General features: G+C 41.7%; 2 long non-coding RNA genes across 19 annotated transcripts in view; one reads left to right on the top strand and one right to left on the bottom strand.

Annotated features, from left to right (window-relative positions):
- The window catches only part of LOC132592445 (uncharacterized), a 67,166-nt gene extending 44,520 nt beyond the window's left edge, over window positions 1–22,646 (top strand). For 17 of the 18 annotated variants that reach the window (XR_015950839.1, XR_015950845.1, XR_015950844.1 and 14 more), the window contains 2 exons: window positions 11,469–11,624; window positions 12,265–12,774. This is a non-coding gene — a long non-coding RNA (uncharacterized LOC132592445). Of the gene's footprint in view, window positions 1–11,468; window positions 11,625–12,264; window positions 12,775–14,660 lie in introns of those variants that run through there. The other variant, XR_015950852.1, reaches the window with a different exon arrangement.
- Window positions 374–25,628, bottom strand: LOC118088203 (uncharacterized). Its single transcript, XR_015950853.1, has 4 exons — window positions 25,316–25,628; window positions 16,088–16,253; window positions 14,220–14,280; window positions 374–10,443 (listed from the first exon to the last, which is right to left on the bottom strand). It is a non-coding gene; the product is annotated as an uncharacterized LOC118088203 (long non-coding RNA).
- Between the last annotated feature and the right edge of the window lie 1,091 nt (window positions 25,629–26,719).

The following is a 26,719-nucleotide window of genomic DNA, read 5'->3' as shown; positions in this document are numbered from 1 at the left end:
GAATGCATCTTATGTTCCGTTCCAAGGGTTCTGTGTATACATGGAAATTGCATATACTCCAGCTCTTGGAGCCACCCCACAGCTAGTGGGTGGAGAAAGAGATATTCCTTCATACTCTCAGAGCCTGCACATCAAGCAGGCCTTGCCCGCTCAAGCAAGGCAGAGAGCTTAAAAGCTCTTTTCATTCCAGGTAACCAAAGCAGACCTAGCACGAAAAGAGCTTTTAAAGGCTTTTTTATGCTATCTGCTTTGCTTGAGGCCTGCTCAGTATGCTGGTTCTGGGATGCTCGCACGAGATTTTGCAGCAGCTTGCACGGCCCTGCATGATAGATGTGTACAGACAAAAGAAGAAGAAAAACTCGAGAAACTGCTAAAAGGCAGAGGGCTCTTTTAATCTTTGAAAGATGGAAGCTCTGGCCAGTTAGACTTTCCATAATAATATTTGCATTTTAAATATCTAAACAGAAAGCAAATTATCACTTAGTAGTTAAGTTCAATGTGAAAATTGCATTGTAAGCACAGCTGCAACATTTAATTGCTTGATTAATGGGTTACTCAATTTTTAAAATTTATTATAAATGAAATGGCTAGAAATATATGGAATGTCCAAATAATTAAAATTACTGATTTTAGATTGCTCTGCACTTGGTTAATTACCATATCTTAAATCTATTTGTAGTCCTGATTCATATCCAACATAACCATAAGAATATAATCACAATCCACTCATTCGCTAGCCTGTTGTTCATAATTTGTGTTCAAATCTTAGCTTTAAAAAAAAGTATAATTAATAGCTACATTGGGGGGTGGAGAGTCAGATCCTGTAAACTATATTAGAAAGCCAGATTGTAGTAATCAGGGTGGAAATGTTTATAGATACTGTTGCCTATATGGGGTGTACAGGTCACATCAGTATGACTTCTCTGCCCAGAGTAAGATGAGAAACTGTCACCTCTTACTTTCATGTCTTACTATTATAGGAATTAATGGGATGGGAGCAGAGAGTAAACCCTATAGAATGTACCTTAGCCAGAATGGTTACATAGCTGGATGCATATTACCTGCCCAGCAGGTCATAGGAAGCTTCTGATGGAGCCAAGACTTAAATCGGGAGTTGCTAAATCTTGGCCTATTTATATATGGCCTGTGACATTTCCAGTAATAATCCTGGATTCTCATCATACATAGTGCAACCAGAATGCCATCTCTGCCAATTCTCTTTGAGTAATAAAGGCTGGTGGGGAAAACTGGCACTGGGCCATCATGTCCCTAAAATATACCACTGAGGTACTAAGAATGACACACACACACACACACACACACACACACACACACACACACACACATCAAAAATATTGTCTTGCCATTGATACTACATAGGAATAATTCAAACATCACTGCCCCATAAAGATACTATAACTTTTTAATCAGCCCAAGTAATTTATCAAGGTGGCGAATAGGACGTACATGGATGACAATGTTTTTTGCATTTGTTCATGGCCTGTGGATTAAGGGAAGACTGGGGTGAAGCTTGTTGATACATCTGGGTTCGGTGTTCTGTTGTGCCAGAAGTAGCTTAGTCATGCTGGCTTCCTCGACTTGTGAAGCGAGATGAGCACCGCAACCTCAGAGTCATCTGCAACTGGACTTAACTGTCAGGGGTCCTTTTCCTTTTCCTTTATAGTCTGCTCACATTATAATATCAGATCAGTGTACGGAAAAACAGAATGTGAGGTATACATCGAAACTAATATTTAAAATGTTCAACGCTATAGGATGTATCACTGAACAATAATTTAAAATTTCATTCTGAAAGGGAGTAGGTAATTCTAAGTGTCTTAAGGCTTGTTTCTATATTGTGCTAAATGGCTGCCCCATCATGATTTCCACTTGCACAAAGAGACTTCTTCACTCCCACATACACCCCTCGCCCTCCCACGTTTGCTCCAGAATGGATTTGTGGAGTGTGCTGGGAGAGAGGGCAAGTCCTGTTGCACAAGCAGAAATGCTTGTGTTGATGGGATGGTTACTTAGCACTACATTGGCTGCAAGCCTTAAGCATCTGAAAGATTGGATTGGTGGAGCATTCCTTCTCTCTCAATTGTATATATTCCACATTAAAGGGGCCACAGCACTGAAAACTGTACTGCAGGTAGACGTGTTAATTGCAGGAACTCTTGGGACTACCAGGTCGTCTTTTGCAGGGAAGGTAGTGGCTGGGCCAGAGCAGAAGAGGAGAGGTGATATTTTAAGTAGCTTGGTTCCAAGTTGTTTAGGGTTCTGTAAACTAGAAACAACACCTTGAACCTAGCCCAGTAGTATATAGGCAGCTAGTGCTATTGCTTCAACTAATATATTGTAGAAGCTTTGCAGAAACCCAGCAGATGTTTTGCCGAGGTTGTTTGGGCAATTGTTAAGTTTTCTGCACTAATAGTAGCCAATTTTCCAAAGAATCACGTCACAGGGAAACAATCTTTTAGATAAATGAATAATGTTGTGGTAAAGTAGCCAGAATTGGCTGGAGTTTCTTGCATAGAACTACAGTAATCTGGTTTCTGAAGTTAGGCTGTCATGTGTGTTTATTAGTACATCTATTTCAAACAATATATGAAGCTGTGCTGCAAAATGAATATCTTGAATCATAAACAAATCGATGGATGGATTGGTTGAATAGCAGGATAGTATGAATGAGTGGGAGAATCCTAGAGATCTTCAGTGAGAAATTTCAGGCATGCCTGAAAGCTAGGAGGAGCTGGAAGAGCTGATGCCTCAGTCCCATACTGTATTTCTATAGCACATTGTTGGAGTGACTGCTTATTTCAGCTCCTATTGTACATACTTGCTAATGATTAGAAGACAGGGATGTAGCCTGACAGCTGTGCCACAGGAAAGATGAAAGAGCAAAGGAGAAAGTGAGGGTAGGAAGTGTGGTAGAAGTTGGGACATAAAGCAGTAAACAGAGCATAGATTAGACAATGACCAGTCAGAACAATAGAAAATTGGGCTTAGGTGCTTAATTACAGACTGAGTTTAATGGAATCAGAATTAGGATGTGTTCACATTACTGCCTCAGAGCACATAAGTGTTATTTTTCACTGTGTTTCACAGCTCTTCCCCCACCCTCAACTGTTCATATCAGCTTAAGGGCTCAGATGGTTGTGAAGCCGGTTTGAGAAACAAAGCATCAAACATTAGCATCCTAGAACAAAGTACAGGATATATACAGTGAGGGGTGAAAGTATTTGATCCCCTGCTAAATTTGCCCATTTGCCCTCTGATGAAGAAATGACCAGTCCATAATTTTAATGGTAGGTTTATTATAGCTGTGAGAGACAGAATAACAGGGGGAAAAACCTAGAAACCCAGAAGACAAGTCAGAGATTGATGTGCATTATAATGAGTGAAATAAGTATTTGATCCCTTTGCAAAAGATGACTTAGTACCTGGTGGCAAAACCCTTGTGGGCAATAACAGAGATCAGACGTTTCTGGTAGGTGGCCACCAGGTTTGCACACATCTCAGGAGGTATTTTGTTCCACTCCTATTTGCAGATCCTCTCCAAGTCAGGAAGATTTTGAGGCTGATGTGTAGCTACTCGAACCTTCAGCTCCCGCCAGATTTCAATGGGATTAAGGTCTGGAGACTGGCTAGGCCCACTCTAGGACCTTAATGTGCTTCTTCTTGAGCCACTCCTTTGTTGCCTTGGCCATGTGTTTTGGGTCATTGTCATGCTGGAATACCCATCCTCAACCCATTTTCAATGCCCTGGCTGAGGGAAGGAGGTGCTCACCCAAGATTTGACGGTACATGGTCCCGTCCATCATCCCTTCGATGCGGTAAAGGTGTCCTGTCCCCTTAGCAGAAAAAACACCCCCAAAGTATATGTCCCCCTCCATGTTTGATGGTGTGGATGGTGTTCTTGGAGTCGTAGGCAGCATTCCTCCTCCTCCAAACACAGCAAGTTGAGTTGATGCCAAAGAGCTCAATTTTAGTCTCATCTGACCACAACACATTCACCCAGTTCTCCTCTGGGTCATTCAGATGTCATTGGCAAATTGCAGGCAGGCCTGTACATGTACTGTCTTGAGCAAGGGGACCTTGCGGGCTCTGCAAGTTCTCAGTCCTTCATGGTGTAGTGTGTTACCAATTGTTTTCATGGTGACTATGGAGAAAGCTAGAGAGTTCCAGAAAAACGTCTACTTCTGCTTCATTGACTATGCAAAAGCCTTTGACTGTGTCGACCACAGCAAACTATGGCAAGTTCTTAAAGAATGGGAGTGCCTGATCACCTCATCTGTCTCCTGAGAAATCTCTGTGTGGGACAATAAGCTACAGTTAGAACTGGATATGGAACAACTGATTGGTTCAAAATTGGGAAAGGAGTACAACAAGGTTGTATATTGTCTCCCTGCTTATTTAACTTATATGCAGAATTCATCATGCGAAACGCAGGACTGGATGAATCACAAGCCGGAATTAAGATTGCCAGAAGAAATATCAACAACCTCAGATATGCAGATGACACAACCTTGATGGCAGAAAGTGAGGAGGAATTAAAGAACTTTTTAATGAGGGTGAAAGAGGAGAGCGCAAAATATGGTCTGAAGCTCAACATCAAAAAAACCAAGTTCATGGCCACTGGTCCCATCACCTCCTGGCAAATAGAAGGGGAAGAAATGGAGGCAGAGAGAGATTTTTCTTTCTTGGGCTCCTTGATCACTGCAGATGGTGACAGCAGTCACGAAATTAAAAGACGCCTGCTTCTTGGGAGAAAAGCAATGACAAACCTAGACAGCATCTTAAAAAGCAGAGACATCACCTTGCCAACAAAGGTCCATATAGTTAAAGCTATGGTTTTCCCAGTAGTGATGTATGGAAGTGAGAGCTGGACCATAAAGAAGGCTGATCGCCGAAGAATTGATGCTTTTGAATTATGGTGCTGGAGGAGACTCTTGAGAGTCCCATGGACTGCAAGAAGATCAAACCTATCCATTCTTAAGGAAATCAGCCCTGAGTGCTCACTGGAAGGACAGATCGTGAAGCTGAGGCTCCAATACTTTGGCCACCTCATGAGAAGAGAAGAATCCTTGGAAAAGACCTTGATGTTGGGAAAGATGGAGGGCACTAGGAGAAGGGGACGACAGAGGACGAGATGGTTGGACAGTGTTCTCGAAGCTACGAACACGAGTTTGACCAAACTGCGGGAGGCAGTGGAAGACAGGAGTGCCTGGCGTGCTATGGTCCATGGGGTCACGAAGAGTCGGACACGACTAAACGACTAAACAACAAATGGTCCCAGATACCCTGAGATTGTTGACAAGTTCCCCCCATGTAGTTCTGGGCTGCTTCATCACCGTTCTCATGATCATTGCAACTCCACGAGATGAGATCTTGCATGGAGCCCCAGACCGAGGGAGGTTGACAGTTGTTTTGTTTTCTTCCATTTGCGGAATTACTTCCATTTGCGGAATTACTGCACCAACTGCTGTCACCTTCTCACCAAGCTGCTTGGCAATACTCTTGTAACCCAGCCCAGCCTTGTGCAGGTCTACAATCTTGTCCCTGACATCCTTGGACAGCTCTTTGGTCTTGGTCATGGTGGCTACTTTGGAATCTGCTGGACTGAAGCTTCTGTCGACAGGTGTCTTTTGCACAGATACTATAACGAGCTGGGATTACAGGTAAAACCTCTCCCTTACAGCAGGTGCTTCTAATCTCAGCTCATTACATACAGTGAAGATACCAGGTAGCCTGACATCTGGTTGGTTGAATGCACATCTGACTTTTGTCTTCTGGGTTTCTGGGGGTTTCCTGTTGTTATTCTGTCTCTCACAGCTACAATAAACCTACCATTAAAATTATGGACTTGTAAATTCTTCGTTGGGGGCAAACAGGCAAATTTAGCAGGGGATCAAATACTCCCCCCCCCACTGTATGTTATGGATAATGTCGTGTGAACATGCGTTAAAAACCCAGCACTAGAAATGCAGTGAGTGCTCAGTAAATGGGTGTGTGAATATAGCCTCAATTTCAAAAGATGACAAGTGGTACCAGCAAGGAAACATTAGATTGTAGCCTCACTTTCTAATGCAGCTGCCCCTGTAGAGGGTTTCACCAACCAGCCAGGATTCTGTAAGCTAACTCAACTGGTGCCACACCCATTTCCTATTTTCTAACTCTCACTCTACACTCCATGGCTAGTGAGCATATATATTCAGTCCTTATTGACGGGGGCGGTGGGAACTTGCCTGGTTACATTTTTCAACAGGGTTGGTTGTGTTGGGGTTTTTTTGGGGGGGGAGGGTTGTTTTGTTTTTTGTTTTGTTTTGTTTTGAATTCTGCAAAGCTCATGGTATTCCCAAGTATGAGGATACCTTCATCTTGTTTTTTTAATGGCTATGCATTTGCAACTTGAATTGTTAGGCAGAATGGTATCACATCCAGGGACACCCATTTCACATATTATCATGGTCTGTGTCCTTGCACTTCAAGAATAACTGAAGAGAGAGAGAGTGCATCAAAACAGCTGGGTGATATCTCTTTTTCTTTAACACAGAGTCTCCAACACAACTGAGATTATGGTTTTCTGGACCTCACCAGAATTAATACATTGCCAGCATGTTACTTTGCTCAAATGGCTGCATGTGGAATAGCATCATGGAGCCACTTGTTTCTTCTCACAGCAGAGTAGAATATTACTGTGATGCCTCATTGGCTTGTGTGGAATGATTATCTTGCCTTTCTGGCATGCTTGACTACCTCTTGTTTGATTTAGGAGGAATAGCTAGTGAAACAGTACAATATCTCTTCTCAGCACTGGCTGATCAGAATTTGGCAGGCTTTCCTGAAGGAAACAAAATGGATTCATTTTGATTCAGGTTCCTTTCAATAATACATCTAGCAATCCAAAAATGTATGAATCATCTCACTTCTTAATAGCCAATGTGTCGTTTTTGTCAGAACTGAGTGAACTTTTAAAAAAGAATCTCCATATGCAGCTATTTGAGCAAAGTAACATTTTACTCTTTATAGAAGGGTGGTCCAATGCTCTGCTGGCCTGCAAGGCGTCTTTTGGCAGCCCGTGGCAAGGCAAGGAACAGGAAGCGACTCCTGGGGCATGAGCGGCTCTAGGAAGAAGGTATGAGGGCTCTGACAGGAGGGTCTTTGAGTCCTTGTGTCTCCATCCCAAAACCTAGTTAGTGCTTTTCCAGCTTTGGAAAGGTGGTGGGAGGGCTCTAAGATCCTGTCAGAGCACTCATGTCACCTCCTCAAAGCTAGGCAAGCGCTTACTAGGCTTTGAAAAGGTTGTCCTTCAGCTTGATGCCCAGTGCAGGCAAACCGGTCACACTGCTTTAAATCCAGTGCTGCCCCCACCTCTCAGTGCCAGGAAGGAGGAAATGAAGTGCTAGGTGAGAGCTGTCCCTGAAGCAGCAGACACCTGGAAATGGTGCTGGTACTGGTGGTAGTGAGTTGGGGGAACTCCTCATTGTCTCTGGAGCTCATGGGTCAAGGGCCTGGCTGGGGAAAGAGGGATCAGTGAGGTGGGGAGGAGCAGCAGAAGTTTGGGGCAATCAGGGTGGGTAGATCTCAGCTGCGTGGAGTGTGAACAATTAATTGTAAGGCTTCCCCAATCCTTTTATAGGTACAATAATACCTCCGCGAACGTCTGCCTTGTCTAGCGTTCATTCCGGTGAACATCCACAGCAAACCCGGAAGTACCAGAACGAGTTACTTCTGGGTTTGCCGCGCAGAAGTGCAAATTGTTCTGCACGCGTGCGCAGACACGGCGCTTTGCCCTGCATCCTTTTTGGCTAGCGGCCAGGGCTCTGGAACGGATCCCGGCTCTAAAATGAGGTACAACTGTATATTTTCTTTGCCCTTCATTGTCAATTTGTGCTACCTGACTCTAGTTGGAATCTTTGTTAGAGAGTGTAAGAGAGAAAACAAATGGGGGTAAATAATATTAGGCCAAAGAGGAAAAAATTATTTGTGCTTCTCTGTTGTTGTTATTTAGTTCTCTGCAATGATAATACTAGTGCAGTCTCTGCAGCAAGAAAACGATAAAAGATAACTCCACTCTTCTTCATTTATGTCTGTGCCCTTGAATAAGGTAATTTTTGTGAATCCCCATCCCCTACCCTTTCATTTAGACAGATTAGAAAGACCAACCATGCATACGTCCCAGGGTATGGTTTGAAGGCATGTGAGGCCACCACTTTACTGAAACAGAGCATATCTGAGTGCATCTGATGCGTGGATGGGAAAACTCCTAGGAACTGTATGCATGCCACTTTGGGATCCATGTAAAAAGGGTGGGATTTAAAATTTAAGAAAATGCAAGTGAGTGATACCTTCATTCTAGTTCTGCTAGTTTCTATTTATGTTGTATTAAAAAGATCGCTAAGGAAACAAGTTTTCCCATTGAATACAATGGAACCAGGACTTTACAAATAGCAGAAAACATATATTTGGGTACAATAGTTATGACTGTGGTACACAAGAAGTATGTCTCTAGCAAATATCACCCATCAATAAAATAGAAAGGGTCCTACTGTGGGGTTCCCAGGCTTCAGAGACACGCAGTTTTGTCCTTAAGCTGCATTGCTCCCTGTTGTCTTATTAGCAAATCCTCTGTAATCTTCTGCTGGACCACCATTTCAGGAATGCTAGGTTAACACTGAAACATCTAACACATTTCAGCCAATCATTATGAAACATTTTGTTGAGAAAGAAAAAGGGTTTCAGTTGTTGAGTCACCAGTAAACTATGTACCTGTTGAGTACCTGTTGAGTATGAAATGTTATTTAGCTCTAGGCATAGGTAAAATTATCTTGCTGTGAACAGGAAAGAATGTAAGCTGACCTACAGGTAGAAGCCTGTGAATAATGTCCTATGGCATGTTTAGTACATTATAGCTGGAAGAACAGCAGTGAAGGGGTTGAATAAGCCTGTTCTCTTGGACCAGCAAACAAGTCTCCTACTGTCCATAAATTAAGTTATTAAGGGTCATCTTAGTCAATTGGCTGATGCAATTATTAAACAAAAACTATATAGATCACTTATTGTTAGGTATTGGGGTGCTTCTTTTCCTCAGTGGAATTATGCCTGAGGGTTAAGCTTATTTCAGGCTTGTTCTTTTTTTTAATCCTAGAATCTCTATGGTCCACCAACACATTTTAAATGTATGAAGCAAGAGTATCTTCATTAGTCCTTAACAGTCAATGCATAACTAATGTGTATTAAGAGATCTTTAATAGGCATTCTTACTTAAGAATGTGTCTTGCTGAATCAGCTTAAGAGGCACCTGGTCCAGGAAACAGGCTGGTATTGCAGCTCCCAGCAGGTGCTAAGTGATCCACTGGAGAAGAATAAGCAGTCTTTCTAGATTGTATTCCTTTGTGCCTATTTCCTAGTTGGCCTACACATATTTATATTTTGTTTTACGTTATATTATAAACAGTGTGCAGTTATTTTTGAACATTTTTAATATAGACAACTTGCATGAGGGTTAAGTTCCAGGGACTGTGCGAAATTGCATATAGCCGGAACAACCCCACAACTGAACATGTGCAACCATAAGTGTTTTCCTTCTAGAAAAAAAGGTGCCGGTATGGCGGACCCTTGAGTACCCCCAGAAAAAAAGCACTGGTGACCATTCCTACCTTTCTGGAGCTGGCGCACTTACCCCCCATGCAAGCCCAGAGGCCTGGTGAGACTTTTCCAGAGCCTGGGAACCAAGGCAGAGAGCTTAAAGTTTTCTGCAGTGGGAAAGTGTGGTGTAGAAAGAGCTTTCAAGCTCTCTGCCTTGCATAAGAGTATTTAATTTGTGAGATTGCATGCTGCCAAACATGTAAAGCTATAATTGCACAAGTTAAATATGTGCAGGTTGCAAGTCAACTTTACTGTACTTTCTGTCAGGTGTTTGTACACAACATAGGGTGCAATTTGTAGAAACGGAGTATAAAATTAAAAGCAAAATATCCATTTGTGGGGGAGGGACATATGGCATGCTTATCTCCCTACACTACAGCAGCCAGACTCAGGAGAGGTGAAGGGGAAAGCACAGGAAGTAACTGCATCATTCACCCCTCCCATGTGGTTTTCCTGTGACTGGTCTTCCCAGAACTGTATGGAAAGCAGCCAAAGGAAAGCTGTAACCATTCTAGATAACTTAAGAACCAGCCACTTGATGGGTTTGGGTGCTCTTACCAGTACTATGTTAATTATAAACAACTTCTCCATTTATTATTCTGTGTTTTCCACACTTGCCAGAGAGTAGTTTCCTCTAGGAGTGCTGCACTGGAAATCCTCAGGAGGAAAATGTGGGTGCTTATGATAAGCTTTCACTTAATTTCTTTTTCCAATGCCTTATTACGGCATTTCAGCCACAAACACAAGAAGAGAGCACAGAGTCCTTCTGTTTCATAATCTCTCCAGCTGGTCCTATTTCAATTAAAGAGGAAAAATGAGGTACTACATAGCTGTTACAAAACATCTTACGTGGCAGCATGATAATTTGCATATGTGGTAGGAGTCCAGGAAGGCACCATCGCCTGCTTCATGTTGACATTTTACTTGTCCTTAAAAGGACTTGGTGGAGGGTGGGGGAGAGAGAGAAAGAGCTGGCAGCTTGCTATGATTATTAAAAAAGAAAGAAATGAGGCTATTTGCTAATAACTGTAGCTTGCAAGGTGAAATTAAAACATTGCTTTATGGAATTTGTTTGGTTCTTTTAAAATGTCATCTGTCTGAAGGTTGGTGGTTTTAAATATAGCCTCCAAGCACCTTTTATACAACCTCCAGTGCTGATAAGGAGCTTGATAAAAGCTTTTATCTATGCCAAAGGGAGATGTTTCATGCCAAGACGTTTAAAGCCATGTAATCTCTACTGCCCTTACCCTGCTAGGAAAAGGGCATTTGTCTTGAGATTTGTATAATATCCAATAATTTGCCTTCCTCCTCCTGTTTTTAGCTCTTTGTCATGCTTATTAAAAGAGAAGTTGGCTCTTTTTAGTTTGTCTGAGTTTACTAATCACCAGAGCATCCAGATTATTTTCACTCAGCTTGGCTTCTTTATATTTTAAAGTAACCTCTACTGGTATACTGTCTCTCATGAATGTTCAATCTGAGATATCCCATATTCTCTCTAGGTAGTTAAAATACTAGCTGTTTTTAAGTTCCATACATGACTGCTGCTGGAAAAAATGTTGTTGCCCTAGTGTTTCCTGCAACATGTATTATAGATGTCATACACTTGAGTACACACATCCTTAAATTTTCATGTTACATGATCTGGGAAATCTGATAGGATAGGGTTCTCAAATGCATACATATGACTGTTTAAAGATTTGTCTCTTTGGGACAGAGAATTCTTTGTTTGGGTTATGTTGATCTGTAAAGTGCAATTTATACTGACGGTGTTATAAAAAAAAAAATCCTAATAGGCATTATTCTTCCTTACTCCATAGGTTGGCTATACCTTGCTGTTACAGCTGTCAAGTATCTTTGCTGAATAAATCTAAGGACGAGAAATGTTTCAGATTCCATTAGTTTTGCTCGTCAAGTTTCAAGTAGCTGAAATACCAATGCTTGTACTGATACAAGGATGGCTACCTTCATTGTTAGTAAGTATAAAACTGCAGATCACACACAATGCCATCCACAAACAATTGAAACAGGGTGTCTCAGCCCTACCCCTGGAATTGCCCATTTTAGGGCCATTTGCAGGACTCTGCTGGCAGAGATAATGCTAATGGGCCTTCTGCTTACATGTGGCAGGAGGAGGAGGTCGGCAGTGGTGGAGTCACACTTGTGGCAGCTGACAGTAAATTGGTTCAACTGGTAGAAACAAGCATAGAAATGCCTCTGCTCAATCCAACCCCACTCCCCAGCTTGGAGTAAGTGGGGGTTGGATTGCAGCCTAACTTGTGGCCTTCAGATATTGCTACACTGCAACTCCCATCTTCCCTAGCCAGCAAGGCCAATGGTCAGGTATGATGGGAGTTGTAGTCCAACATCTAGGAAATCAGTTTCCCCAATCCCGAATTAACAATAGTATGTTTGCAGCCATGTGAGGATAAGCAGCTTGTAGATTGTAGCCTAAATACATTTAACTAAAATGACAGGGTGGATAACAGAAATACTCCATTAGAATGTGGAGAGTGGAAGGTGCTTCATCAAATGAAAGAGTAGGAGGAGCTGGTTACAAAACATTTAAATTCTTTACAACTTTTTACGTTTTACTGTGTGTATCTCTGTCACTAGGTGCCCTACAAAAAATGATGTATGAGTCTGTGGTCAATTTATAAGAGACCATCAAGAAACTGATACTTCAAGAACAGTGATGCGATCAACAGAAAGTTAACACTGGTAATGATGCCGAAACCTCTTTTTCAAATCACCACATTACCGCTGGTTCAGAAGGGTCCCTTCATAATTCTGCATTGATTGAATGAAGTTAGCAACTTAAATGATTTATCTGATATTCTCCTAAAACCTAAAGTACTCCATGTGAATAAGCTGTTACATTCAAAGGGGAAATCTAAATATGTATGTGTGCACAAAAGATACAGAAGAATGGCTATGTCTGACTTGTATGAAGAAAGTACAAAAGCAGTGGCTGTGGTCCAGGCAGCTCAGATAGCCAAAATTTTATTGAGCCATGCCACTGCTGCTTCTAACAAGCCAGGCAGAACCACCCCTGGCTACCCACTGAATCCTTGTACTCAGCCAACCAAGTTGATTGTATGAGAAATAAATCACGTTAGCTCTCCATTTGATAGTCAGTGCCTTCCCTGTGTTGCTGGTCCTCGCACCTGACATAGCTATCTAGAAGCAAAATGCATTTAGCCAACCAAACTACTCCATGCCAAGGCTAGGTGAACTTAGACTAGCAGAGGGAAGGCAATATTGCCACCATTTTCTAATGGTGTACTTTCCTGAGATACTGTTTGATGTGTTTACCCTCAAACCAGCTTCAGTCCAAAAGGTGAAGTTATGTCACGTTTGCTTTGCAGTTAAGGTGAGGTGTGTATATTGGAGACAGCCATTGGGGCAGTTGCAGGAGTGGCAAAACAAATAGGTAATACAACCTGAAATGCAGTGAGGAAATGACCTTGCTGTGTTTTAAGATGCTAATATGTAAGTAGCCCAAGTATCCTGCAGGCAAGCATAGTGAATGTTTGATGACAAAGCCTGCCTCATCTCAAACCCAGAACTAGCTACATCTTTTTATACCCCGCCCATCTGGCCGGGTTTCCCCTGCCACTCTGGGTGGCTTCCAACAAATACCAAAATACATTAAAATATCACAGGTTAAAAACTTCCCTAAACAGGGCTGCCTTTAGGTGTTTTCTAAATGTCAGGTAGTTGTTCATCTCCCTGACCTCCGATGGGAGGGCGTTCCACAGGGCGGGTGCCACTACCGAGAAGGCCCTCTGCCTGGTTTCCTGTAGCTTTGCGTCTCGCAGTGAGGGAACCACCAGAAGGCCCTCGGCGCTGGATCTCAGTGTCCGGGCAGAACGATGGAGGTGGAGACGCTCCTTCAGGTATATAGGACCGAGGCCGTTTAGGGCTTTAAAGGTCAGCACCAACACTTTAAATTGTGCTCGGAAACGTACTGGGAGCCAATGTAGGTCTTTCAAGACCAGTGTTATGTGGTCTTGGCGGCTGCTCCCAGTCACCAGTCTAGCGGCTGCATTCTGGATTAATTGCAGTTTCTGGGTCACCTTCAAAGGTAGCCCCACGTAGAGCACATTGCAGTAGTCCAAGCGGGAGATAACTAGGGCATGCACAGTCTGCGGGCAGGTAGGGTCTCAGCCTGCGTACCAGATGGAGCTGGTAGACAGCCGCCCTGGACACAGAATTAACCTGTGCCTCCATGGACAGCTGTGAGTCCAAAATGACTCCCAGGCTGCGCACCTGGTCCTTCAAGGGCACAGTTATCCCCTTCAGGGCCAGGGAGTCCCCCACCCCCGCCCACCCCGTCCCCCCAAAACAGTACTTCTGTCTTGTCAGGATTCAACCTCAATCTGTTTACCGCCATCCATCCTCCAACCGCCTCCAGGCGCTCACACAGGACATTCACATTCATCTAATTTTAATGCATCCATCATGGTAAAAACAGCTGTCTGCACTACAGAAGCTGGATCCAATGGGGTGATGCAGATGCTGGAGAAAGTAAGCCCATACCTGTAGGGTGGGAAGTTCAGGCCACTTACCTCTGTGCTGATTGCACCTTAGCAAAAATTCCTATACAGTATGAAGCTGCTGACGTGGCACCTGCAAGAAAAAAGTGTCAGCATAAATATTAATGACCTGCTCTTTAAATGCAGTTGATTTGCAGCCCAATAAGGAAGTATTATAGTTAAGTATTGAACCGGTCTGTTTTCCAAAGGAAAAGAGGTTGCTAGGGACCCACTTACCTCAAAGGAGTAACTTTGGTTTTAGATTTGGATTGCAGCTAAATAGCTACTCACTGCCTGGGTACCAGGACTTCCACACTGGATGTCTTAGTCCCCTTATCTGGAAGAGATTTTATTGCAGCAATACTATACTGATTTTTGCTAGCTTTCAATCAAAACACAATGCACAAAGGAAAAGCAACTGTAAATATAACTATTATTCAATAATTATATCATTTTTAATAACTTCTAATGCAGGAACAGAACAAGCCAATTGTGGATGGTGGATGAACATTCGTGGCATTTGCAGCAGAGACATAAAAAGAATAAAATAAATAGTGCATGAGAAATGAAATTGAAGAAGAAAAGTAGTATTTCAATAGACCGAGAAGGAATACGCAGAGATGAGAGGTGTCCAAGATCATGGAGACACTTAAACATAAATAAAGGAAACTTAAAGGAGAGAGAGACAATGCAAGCAAAGGAGAAAGAAGGTCCAAATGAGAGGAAAGAATAAGTAACCTGAAGAACTCAAAATAGGCATTAATGGCTGCACCAAAAAAATGGGAAACCAAATAAAATCCCAGTAATCATAAATATAAATATACTAAATACATTTTTAGGGATTCAACATAGTTGTAATATTGTTAAGGAAGTATTGTTTCATTTTTACTATTATGCAGTGCAGTCAGTATACATAGCACTTTAAAGAGTAACAACAAGAAGGGATCCTGGCTCAGGGACTTAGAACGTAAAATTAAACAGTAGGAGCAACAGGGAAAATTGTGAAGTCAAGAAAGAACAGAAATGATAAAAAGTGAATGAGTGAAGAGATTACTAAAGCAAGGCATGACCTACAGGATCAAATCCACAAGATCCAGGAAAAAGAATGGGGGGATAGTGTAAGATGCTGTGGATTTACATGCAGGGCAGTTAATGTAAAATGAGGACAAAAAGCAAACTAAAAAATGATCAAAAGTCAGATTTTACATTAGAATGAACAACCTCAGGCAGCTTTGAAAGGAATTTAAGAGAAATAGAAAGATGGGATCCAAACACTATTTCTTAAAACAGAAGAAATGATAAATGCTTAAGGACCAATCCAAAAGATTAAAAAGATGGTTTAAGAGGAATAAACATGAGGAGATATATTTATTTTATGTATTTTATAGGCTGCCTTTCAGAATTGCCTCTTGAGGCGTCCCAACAAGTTAAAAACAGTCTATGATGTTGAGTAAGAAACCAAGGCAGGAGAGGGTGAAGAGGATGAGTTGTGAATTCAGGAGAACTGAGAACACAAAGTAGGTTGAAAATAAGCAGAAGAGACAAAAGAAGAAATAAAGTGGTGACAAAACACAACAGTAATAAAGAATGAATCCTTGACGTTTCATCAACAAACTATATATTAGTGCGTGGTTGGCATAGCTGCCAAATTTCCCTTTTCTCGCAAGGAAGCCTATTCAGCATAAGGGGATTTCCCTTAAAAAAAAAAGGGAGAACTTGGCAGCTATGGTGGTTGGGTGCTGGTGTAAAACAAAAATCTTGGGGGTCCACCAACCTTTCTGGCAGGTCCCAGGAAGGTTCAGGATTTAAACATCTGTATTAATTAGAGCATACAATGAAGATTACAAAAACCGTGGAAGAACAGCAGTCAGTAAGAGGGTTAGCAAGAAATAAAGACAAACCTGTTCCCTCATTGGTTTCTCTGTGTGCCCTGGTTTCTATATGTCCTCCACAAGCTGTTCTTTCCCAGGGTCAAAGGATAAAGGTAGAGCCCCAAGAGACAGCATGTTCTCAGGCCCTCGATGTTCTCTGCAAGTCTTGTACCTGGTTCTCTCAAGTCTCCTGACCCTGTAAAATGAGAACAGAATATGATAGGGAAGTTAATGGGAGAAGAAAGCCTCAACCCTTTCTGCTTGAGGCTGCATCATTTCTTGCCTCTTTGGGCTTCAGTGGCTAGCACTATTATGTTATAAGACGACCTTACCAACCTTACTATATGCTTGTGAAACATGGACCACTTATAAATGCCATCTCCAACTCCTCAAAAGATTCCATCAACGGTGTCTCTGAAAAGTTTACACATCACTTGGGAAGACAGGCAAACTAATATCAGTGTACTGGAAGAAGCACCAGTGTTGAAGCAATGATTCTTCAACATCAACTTTGTTGGACTGATCATGTTGTGCGGATGCCTGATGGTCATCTTCCAAAGCAACTACTCTATTCCGAACTTAAAAATGGAAAGTGTAATGCTGGTGGTCAACAAAAGAGGTTTAAAGACTGTCTCAAGGCAAATCTTTAAAAATGTAGTATAAACACCGACAACTGGGAAACACTGGCCTGCGAGCGCTCCAGTTGGAGAACAGCCTTTACCAAAGGTGTTGTGGGCTATGAAGAAACTCGATTTCAGGACGCATGGGAGAAACGTGCTAAGAGGAAGGCACGCTTGGCAAATCTACACCATGATCAACTCCCACCTGGAAACCAATGTCCCCACTGTGGAAGGACATCTGGATCCAGAATTGGCCTCCACAGTCACTTACGGACCCATTGTTAAAATCGTGTTTATGGAAGACAATCTTACTCGGCTACAAGTGATCGCCAAAGAAGAAGAAGAAAGAAGTTATAAGACGAGGAGGCAGGCCAGTTACACCCAACAAAACTGTCAAGATGTGAGAATTTCGGCCCTGACCGGCAGAGTAATTTGCCATTTTTGGAGTAATTAAGAAGATACAGAGAATGGTGAAGAGAAGAATAAGCAAAATAATCAATATGAGAATTAAAAGGTCCAAGAATAAGAGAGGGGAAGGAATTAGCTATGAGCCAAAGAACACGAGTAATGCAGAGAATAGAATATGGGAAGATATGAGTACCACAAATTTGAAATTCACAAAGAAATGAGAAGGGGGGTGGGGGGGGAGAGAATATGAAACTGGTAAGGGGGGGGACTACAAGCACCACCATGCTCTGTAACATGAGTGGGAAAAGGGAAAGCAGATTAACTAAAGAGTGGCAGAAGTAACTCAAATGAAGAGTTACCTTTCTCAATAAGGGCAAACAATGACAGAAACTGGGATTAAAACTCTGTAAAAGAATTGTTTCATAAGCCAAAATATGCCACTGAGTGTCATTGGACAAAAATAGTATTAGGAAATGAGATTGAGCAGGGACTAAGATTAGGTAAAATATCACCAGCAATAAAAAGTAAGAAGAACAGCCCCTCATAGAAAAACTGCAAAAAAAATAAATATCAGTAGATATGGCAAAGGGTAAAACCAGTGAAAGGACCACAAAACATTTGGTACAGTAGGGGAATAGGGTGGAGGAAATCAAGAGTTCCAAAAATGGGGGGATTACTTGGGACTTTCCTTGCCTCTCCTCAAAAGGGGTAGTAATGAAGTTGTGATGTAGCTTACTTGCTCCATTGACTTCAGTGAGCTGTACGTGATTAGCTAAAATGGCCAGACTGTTAATAAGATAAAGTTTAATGCAAGTAAGAAACATAGCCATCTATTAACATTAAACTATGTAAAATAACAAACCTTCTTTTCTTACTATATAAATAAGTAAAGAAGAAAATGAAAAGTTTAATGGATAAAATGTTTTGGGGTACTGTATCTTTTTCTTGTTTTCAAAAGCTAACATATTTACCTTATAAAATGTTCTGGATTCTTCGGGTTTTATGCATAATAGAATGTTGGCATACATTTATGTTCATATTTTCAGCATTTGTTTTATTACAATGAAAGTAGTGCACATACTAAACCAAGAAATAGCCATTTCCTTCTAGGAAACTTGGAAGATCAACTTTCTTTATAGTGCTTGGATTCTGAAGATGGTACCAGCACAAGAATGTGTCTTCCTCTGGAAGCTGGTTTCACATGGTGGCTTAGATTTTCCCATCTTTGTATCTAGCACCATTTGAAATCAGTGTTCTAGGAGCAAGAATTACAGCACTGGATCCAGAGAAGAACAGGAAGCAAGAGCACAGTAGTCACCAAATTTAATTTGGTAATATTCATATGTCTTTCTCTGTGTCTCAGTAAGAGAAAATGTTTAAAGCTGTAGCTTAAGTTATAGTTAACTGTAGTTAAGTTAAGGGACCCAGGTGGCGCTGTGGTTAAACCACTGAGCCTAGGGCTTGCTGATCAGAAGGTCGGCGGTTCGAATCCCTGTGACGGGGTGAGCTCCCGTTGCTTGGTCCCAGCTCCTGCCAACCTAGCAGTTCGAAAGCACCTCAAAATGCAAGTAGATAAATAGGAACCGCTACAGCGGGAAGATAAACGGCGTTTCCATGTGCTGCTCTGATTTGCCAGAAGCAGCTTTGTCATGCTGGCCACATGACCTGGAAGCTATACGCCGGCTCCCTCGGCCAATAATGCGAGATGAGCGCGCAACCCCAGAGTCGGCCACAACTGGACCTAATGGTCAGGGGTCCCTTTACCTTTACCTAAGTTATGCCTAGAGTACAAGAAAATACATTGTAGTACAGAGTGGCTGCCATTCTACTGCTTGCATGCAGCAGTGAAAGCTGCAAATGGAGAGCCCACTGCACTTGGTGAGACATGCAAAGAAATTAGGCTTGGGGAAAGCAATCTATGGTGGAACTGCGGCAACTTCCTATGAAGGGGGTTGGGATCCAAAGACATCTGGTCCGCCTTTTCCCACCTCATCACCAGCAGTACATCTATGCAGAGCTTTCCACGGGGGTACTGGGGACTCTTCTGGGGGTATATGTGCTGCCTTGCTGGTGGAGCAGCAGTTAGGCATACTCTGAAGAACCCTCAGCCAACTTCCAGCTAGCCGTCAGATTGCTTCATTTTATTTGCATTAATTTCACCACCTTTCATTTTCCTGCCATAGTTATTTGAATTCCATCAGCTTTCACACAAAAAACACTGTTGCATGCAACTTTAATGGGTATTCCATAAAAATGTAAAAGTGAGGAAATTTTGAATATAACATCCTATTTGTTTCAAATTAGTGCATGCTTAAGTACCAATAGTAATGTGGGAAATTTACATTTTACTTTTGGCTATTTGAATGTTGGTGGTGATAAGTCATATAATTAGGAACAGAACATTTATTGAGTACTATAACCATATTTTTCAGGCCAGCGTCTTCCAAACTCAAAGTAAATACCTAGTAACAAGATGCATTGACTAACAATGACCATTGTTCAAAGTTTCATAGGCTATGATCTGAACAACTTGCAAGTACTCATAACAGCCAATATGGAACTGGAAAAAACATCTCTTACACAGGCTGACCGATTTCTCTTGGTGTTCAGAGTCTTAGTTTTTGTCTAGCACCATTTGAAATCGGTTATGATGTAGGGGGAAAAGCAACTGCAATGGATATGCAGAGTGTGCTGAAAAAGCTCTATGAAGAGATGCCTTTAAAAGACTGATAAGACTATTGCTTTTGTGTCTCTTGTGTGGGCAGATATTGCAGTAACTATCTAAGTTCCATTGCAATAGAATATCTGTGGGCTTCACTGTCTAAATCAGGCATCCCCAAACTTCGGCCCTCCAGATGTTTTGAACTACAATTCCCATCATCCCTGACCACTGGTCCCGTTAGCTAGGGATCATGGGAGTTGTAGGCCAAAACATCTGGAGGGCCGCAGTTTGGGGATGCCTGGCCTAAATCCTCTAGCTGGAGTTGTTGGAGATGATAGTACTGTTATTCTGGCTGTAGACTTCAAAGTGCTCTGTTAATCCAGCCCTGTCAGTAGAACTGTACCAAATGCAAACATTTGGGCTAGATTATTCCTTAAGGCTTATTATTATTTCCATCTTGTTTTGGCTACCTTGTTTCAATATCATTTTCCCTGGAGTACTGATGACACTCTAGCCAGCCAAATTTGACTGTGTAATGTCAAAGACGGGAAATAAAGCAGGGGCCAGCAAACTAAGGCCCAGAGCCCGGATGCGGCCCACTAGGCTCGTTAATCCGGCCCTCATACCTTGCGGACCCTGCTGCCCACTCAGTCAGTCCCCGTGCTAAACCATAGCAGCGCGGAGGCTGATTACCACAATGCTGGCGCGGCTTCGGATTGGCTGCAGGAAGCTCCTGCAGCCAATCCAAAGTCATGGACACCTCCGGGCGATGCCCCTTCCTTCCCGCTGAGGCAGCCGTGTAGCCAAGAGCCGAGCAGGAGAAAGCGGCATGGGCTCTACACTCTGCAGACCCCTGGTCGACGTAGAGGATGACGACGCTGCTAAAGACGAGGCAGCGGTGACAGCTGTGGCACGAGAGGGAGGGTCTGGCCCCCACACAAAGTATGAGGGACAGTGGACTGGCCCCTTCCTGAAAAAGTTTGCTGACCCCTGAAATAAAGACAATTCAGAGTGAAGCATATGCTTCATCCTACTGCTGGAATGCTTTACTTTCATTTATATGTGCATGTGTGCACATCAGCAATATATGCATAATAAACATATATTTAACGCTGGACAAGCCAGTTTCACTCACAGATTTGCTAGACTTAGAAGAAAATGGCTTGAGGGAGGTAATACCGTATTGGCCCGCATATAAGCCACATGCTCCCTCACTGGTTGGCCTGCACATGCTCCCTCTCCCCACCGCCAACCAGCTGGGAGGCAGGCATGCCGCTCCCCCCAACACCAAGCAACTAGGCAGCATATGGTAAAAAGTCGTAAATATAACCGCACTTTAACTTTTCAGGGTCCGAAATTGGGGAAAAAGTGTGGCTTATATTTGGCCCAATACATTTGGTACATGAAGGTGAACCAGACATGTCACTGACCATTCCTCTGCACCAAATGAGAGAAGCACTGTAGTCGGTTTGTACCAGAAAGAACTATGTTGCAACTGCAAGAGGATTTTTTTTAAAAAAAAAAACATGACAAACAAATACTTGGAAAAAAGAGACAACATGGGAATACAAGAGTTTTGAATGAATGTTGCCCAAATTCTTAGCAGTAAAAATAGTATGGAAATGTCCTGTGTAAAACCAAAATTGCACCAGTATTTTGAATCATTCACTACTACTGACAGGCAGCAGACACAAAGTTAGGGCTGCTCACTCAGCCAAATCATTTTTTATATTCCATTTGGTAATATTTGTAAGGAACAGAATTGAAAATAAAGCAACTATAATGCCCTAAAGAGGCCCATCAAACCGCCACTTTGTGGAATGTTAACCTTTTTATTTACCCAGGCTTTTCCTGTTTAACTTTACTGCTATATTTTTAACTCCTCTTTTTGTTACACTTTGTTGAGTTGTTGGTTTTTACTGAAAATTGCCCTATGTTATAATAGAAAACATTTACAAACATAAAATATTTGTTTGCTTACTTTAATCTGCTGCAGACAGAGGCTCAATGTCACCTCAATGTTCCATTGCTCAACATTCCCACTGCACTCCCCCCCTCCTGCCACGTCATAGAAAAAAATAAGCTTGTGTTGTCCAGAGCTGGACTTGTGGTTTGTTTGTCTCTAAACAAATCATGAGCAATAAGCTAAGAACAAACCCTGGTAATTGTTTGGAGCTAAACAAACCATGAGATTGTGTTCAGACAACACAACGCAGATCCTGGCTCATCTGCTGTACGACAGAAGCATGGGGACTTTGGAGAAGCATGGACCAGCACTCTGCAGCTTTACATTAAACTATACTCTTTTAAACTATGGTTTAAAATGTAATGTGCAGATTGAGCCAGAGAGACTTTTGTACTAGAAAGAAACTTAAGAGGTTTCTTCCTCTCTCTTTTTACAACAATGAAGTAGTATATAATTTTGTTAAGCAAATTAAAAATTTAATTTGTAAATTCTAGTATGTGCAGAAAATGCAAAATGAAATCAGCAGAAATTTTTAAACCTGTGATATAAACTAACACTATATGGCACTGCTGTTTTACTTTTGTAAAAATTTGTGCTTTGTATGTCGTTTACAAATCATTCAGTTTTGCTACTTTAGTCCTCAGCAACACCATCCATTCCCAAAACTCCATTTTATTTTTCTTTATATATTTTTCTGGAATGTAAAATCACATTGAGAATGATGGTGCCTATTAAAGTAAATGAATTCTATTGCAAAATAATACAAAACTGATTTTGTTGTCTCATTCCAATCTGTGTGTATATTTCCTAAGTTTCTAAGGAGATGCAAACAAAAATACACTTCCTTTTTTCTTTTTTGCAATAGCTGCTGGGGGGAGGGGGACAATTTTAATCTGAAATACAGATTAGTGCTATTGGAACTGAATCCAAGGCCCACTTTCACAAAAATGCTATTTGTGTTTTCAGAAGCTGTCGTGTTCAAGTGTTAACAATTTATTGAACTTTGAACACACCTGTGGTTCTACAGCCTTCTTTGGTATCATCCTCAGGTCATTATTAAATAGGATGTGAAACCTGATCATAACAGCACCTCTCCAGTCAGAACTGTTAACCTGAAATGTAGTCCTTGGGGAAATAAATTCTAGAATTTTGTTGGAAACCGCAATATTTTCACAAAAAAATTGTTTTTAAGTAGCCATGACAACAGGCAAACAGCTTTTCCAGCTTTTTTTCTAGTTATGCGGCATGATGTACTTTAAAAACTGGTTCTCAGTCTCAGCGAATATCGCTGAGTTGTAATGGCAGGTGTTCTACTAGGTGGAAATTGGGAACCAGACAAAAAAAGGCGGGGGAATGTTGGTCTTACCAGTGAGGAGTTCCTTTTCTACAGTGGTAAGGGATATTCTTGTCTGGGCTTCTCTTCCCACTTCAGAAAACATGACTTACGCAAATCAGGTATCTGTCATGCCCTGACTGGGAGAGAGCTCCACCCTCCCTCAGTGCTGGGACATAGTCATGGGGCTGCAGAGTATAGGTCCTTTGCTGTGTAGCTTACTTAGAAAAGTGTCCAACAGAAAAAACATGGAAAGTAGAGAACAAAATAGCCTCCAGAACAGAAGAAACGGACAAACCTACCCAAGTCCATTTTCAATGCATTCTCACCTGGGAGGTAAGCTTTCCTCCTACCACTGACCATGCCCTATCTGGAAAAAAGAGCAGCATTTCATAGTCTAGGCTAGGGTCCAAGCTGTTCTTCCTACTCTACCTAACAAAAGCCAGTCAGGCAAATTTGAAGGTGTGGTTATCTCTTTCCATGATTTCAGATCTCTTTCCATGATTTCAGAATGGTGTTAAACTGCTCCTGTCTATTTCTAATCTACGGATCTCAACATTCTTGGGGTGTCTAAGAAAATGTAAGAAACTCATGTTCAAAAGAACTCACATTTCACAGAAGAAAAATTAGATGCTTAGAATCTCCCCTTTTTTTAAAAAAAGGCTAAACACATACTGTACATACAGTCTTGGCAAAAAAGCACCCCTCTTTGGATTCTGTGGTTTTACATAATAGCATAATAACAATCAGGTTCTTAGCAGGTTCTTAAAATTAGGTAAATACAACCTCAGATGAACAACTTGACCGTCATGATTTATTTAACAGAAATAAAGCTGTCCCCATGACTGCACACTCCCCTTGCAACAGAGAAAACCCCCAATAAATCCCCCCCTTAAAAAGGAGCTTAATCCCTTCAACTAAACAACAAAAACATGTATATTAGTAACTTCATTTTATTTTTAAATTAAATTGGATGTTGTGGGCATGGGGAGTTGGTTGGTGTTACACTGGGATCCCAGCTATCATTTGAAGAGCCAGATATGGTCTTGAAGACAAAAATATCTGAATGGTAAACTGCTGTTCCTTGCTGCTGAATGGCTCTTTTGGTTGATATCTGCATGGCTCCACCTGACTTGCTTTTAGGCCTGAAATCCAGGCCCTATTTGCCCAATTCAAGGCTGCTATTATTATTACTACCGTACTTCTACCACCACCATTCATCAGAAGGTCTGAGCACAGTTTACAACAAATTAAAAACAGGTGAAACAGATTATAATCACAAGAATCACCACCCCTGAACTTTTGAGTGTGATCTGTGTTCTCTCAAATCTCATATTCATAGCACTCTGGCTAGATTTTTTTAAAAAGGAGGGGCCTAGATTAGTACAGTACAGCGAAGGACTGTTGACACAACTCAACTTCACTTAAATTTGCACAGCAATTCTGCCTCACACTATTTAATACAAAATGGTAAATGGAAGCAACATCTGCAAGGAGGTGGAATGAAAACATACCAAAATGCATGAGATATTGCGTATTACTCCACTTGGCATTACTACAGACTCGTGTTTACCCTGAAACAGATGTGCAGAGGAAACTTTCTTCTTGAGTTTTTTTTAAAGGTGTTTTAATAGAACTCTTGCTATTAGAAGGTAACAGTTGGAATACTGGCAGCTGCTCAAAAGCAGAAACAGAGAAACCCAGGACTATTTTATTGCAGTGATTTAGCAGAGGCATTTTCCACCCTCCCTTCAAAACAAGCAAAGGCAGTTCATACTGAAAGGTCTTAATGTGAGAAAAATCTGCGCTGCAAATGCTTCCTTCAGTAGATTTTGTGGGTGAGTCCCGAGTGTGTTTCACAACAACCCTGCCATGTAGGTGGCAAGTATTGTTATTCCTAACTTGCAAAAGGGGGTCAGAAAGATCAGTTCTACTCAAAGGAAGACCCATTGAAATTAATGAAGAAGGGGACCCACCATAATCTTTTATTGTTTAAAATTCCTACTGCAGAATATATGCATTCAGCTGTTTCCTATTTTAGTTGAAAGGCACCTTGAGTCCCGCCAGGGGAAAAGGCGGGAAATAAATAAATAAATAAATAAATCTACTACTACTACTAATAATAATAATAATTATAATAATAACGGCAGCCATGTATTGCAATCTAGCATTATTGTCCTTACAATGTAGGGAGATCCGTGATGCAATCCAGTGTTTCACAACCAACATGGGGCGGGGAGAGGCTGACAGAAAATAGCTTGCAACAGACCTGTAGCCGACAAAATGAAGGAACACTTCGGTCCAGCCACTCGAAGCTCTCATCCCAATGAAAGGCCAGAAGAGGGTAGGAACCTGACGACGCCCCGCCGCTCCTCCTGGCGGCAGCTGAGGAACGCAGAGACGGGAAACGTCAGCACGGTCCGCCACAGAGATAATAAACAACAGAGTGGACTTCACTGCCTTGATAAGGCATTTCCGGTCTCACACGGAGCCGTGATTTTTAAACTACAGAGCTGCCCACGGGATCCAAGATTCTACTGTAACAGTGGCAGGGCAATAAAATAGACCCAACAAGTGGAAGAGGAGAGTAACAGAGATTTAATTTTCTTCTATTTGCATTCCAGATGGTTTGCTGCACTTAATAGACAAGCATTAGTGTTATTTAAAAAAAAACAGATTTTTCACATCAGCATTGTTTACTAATGAACTCAGATATGAACATAAGGTAGACATCAAAATAATCGCACTTCAATTTTCCCATCCCGACCCTTCTTACTGCACCTACGCAAACAAAGCAGATTTTGTATTTTCTGCTTCTTTGACTACTGTTCTTTACTCCAAATTTCTTCCTCCAATAACTTCTGAAAGGGTGATCAAGGCTTGGATTAGCTGAGAGCCTCCCCCACCCCACTCAGAATAAAAGAACATTGAAAACCTGAAAGCAACCATAAGGTGAGAAACATGCACGCATAGTTTTTCTCTGTGTTTTCAGCAATTCGCCAATGGGGGTAGGGGATGGAGGCCATATTGGTTCTACTTATTCGGGTTGTCGATCTGCTAAAACCATGTTTAAAGATGCGAGATGCATTTTAATGATGGGAATATAATACACGCTGGGCTTTCAAAATGCTTCTGATAAAGTTCCTTATTGAAGACTAGGCTTGCCAGTTACCAGATCCTGAGCAATAATTGCAAATGAGAGTGCAGCAAAAAAAATAGAAGTAAAATTAAAAGGGTATCCATGCATAGAGATCTGTCTGTTCACCGGAAAGGCTCCAAAGCCCAACTGGATCTACAAGGGAAGGCCACCTGTTAGCCATATCCCCCCCCCCAACATCAATGACAGATGTAAATTGTTAGAATTTGCCAACATATTCAAATTCATATGGTAGCAATAGACCCTGATTCAATATTATACATAACATATGCATGTTGTTGTTTCACTTTGGGAGCCTTTTCAGCTGAAGAGTAGGTAAAAATGCTTACCACTAATACTAATAATTAAAATTTGCAGTCAAATGTTGATATAGCTGGAAAGGCACAACTTTCGTAGAAACTGGGATTAAAGTTGTGGGGTAGATCAATTTCTAGACCATGAGACTCATAATCTGAGGACCTGGGTTGGAACCTCACAATGGGCAAAAAGATTCCTGCATTGCAGGGGGTTGGACTA

Source organism: Zootoca vivipara, chromosome 7 (assembly GCF_965207765.1).
Source record: "Zootoca vivipara chromosome 7, rZooViv2.hap1.1, whole genome shotgun sequence".
Lineage (NCBI taxonomy): Eukaryota > Metazoa > Chordata > Lepidosauria > Squamata > Lacertidae > Zootoca > Zootoca vivipara.
This window is presented reverse-complemented; position numbering and strand designations above follow the sequence as displayed.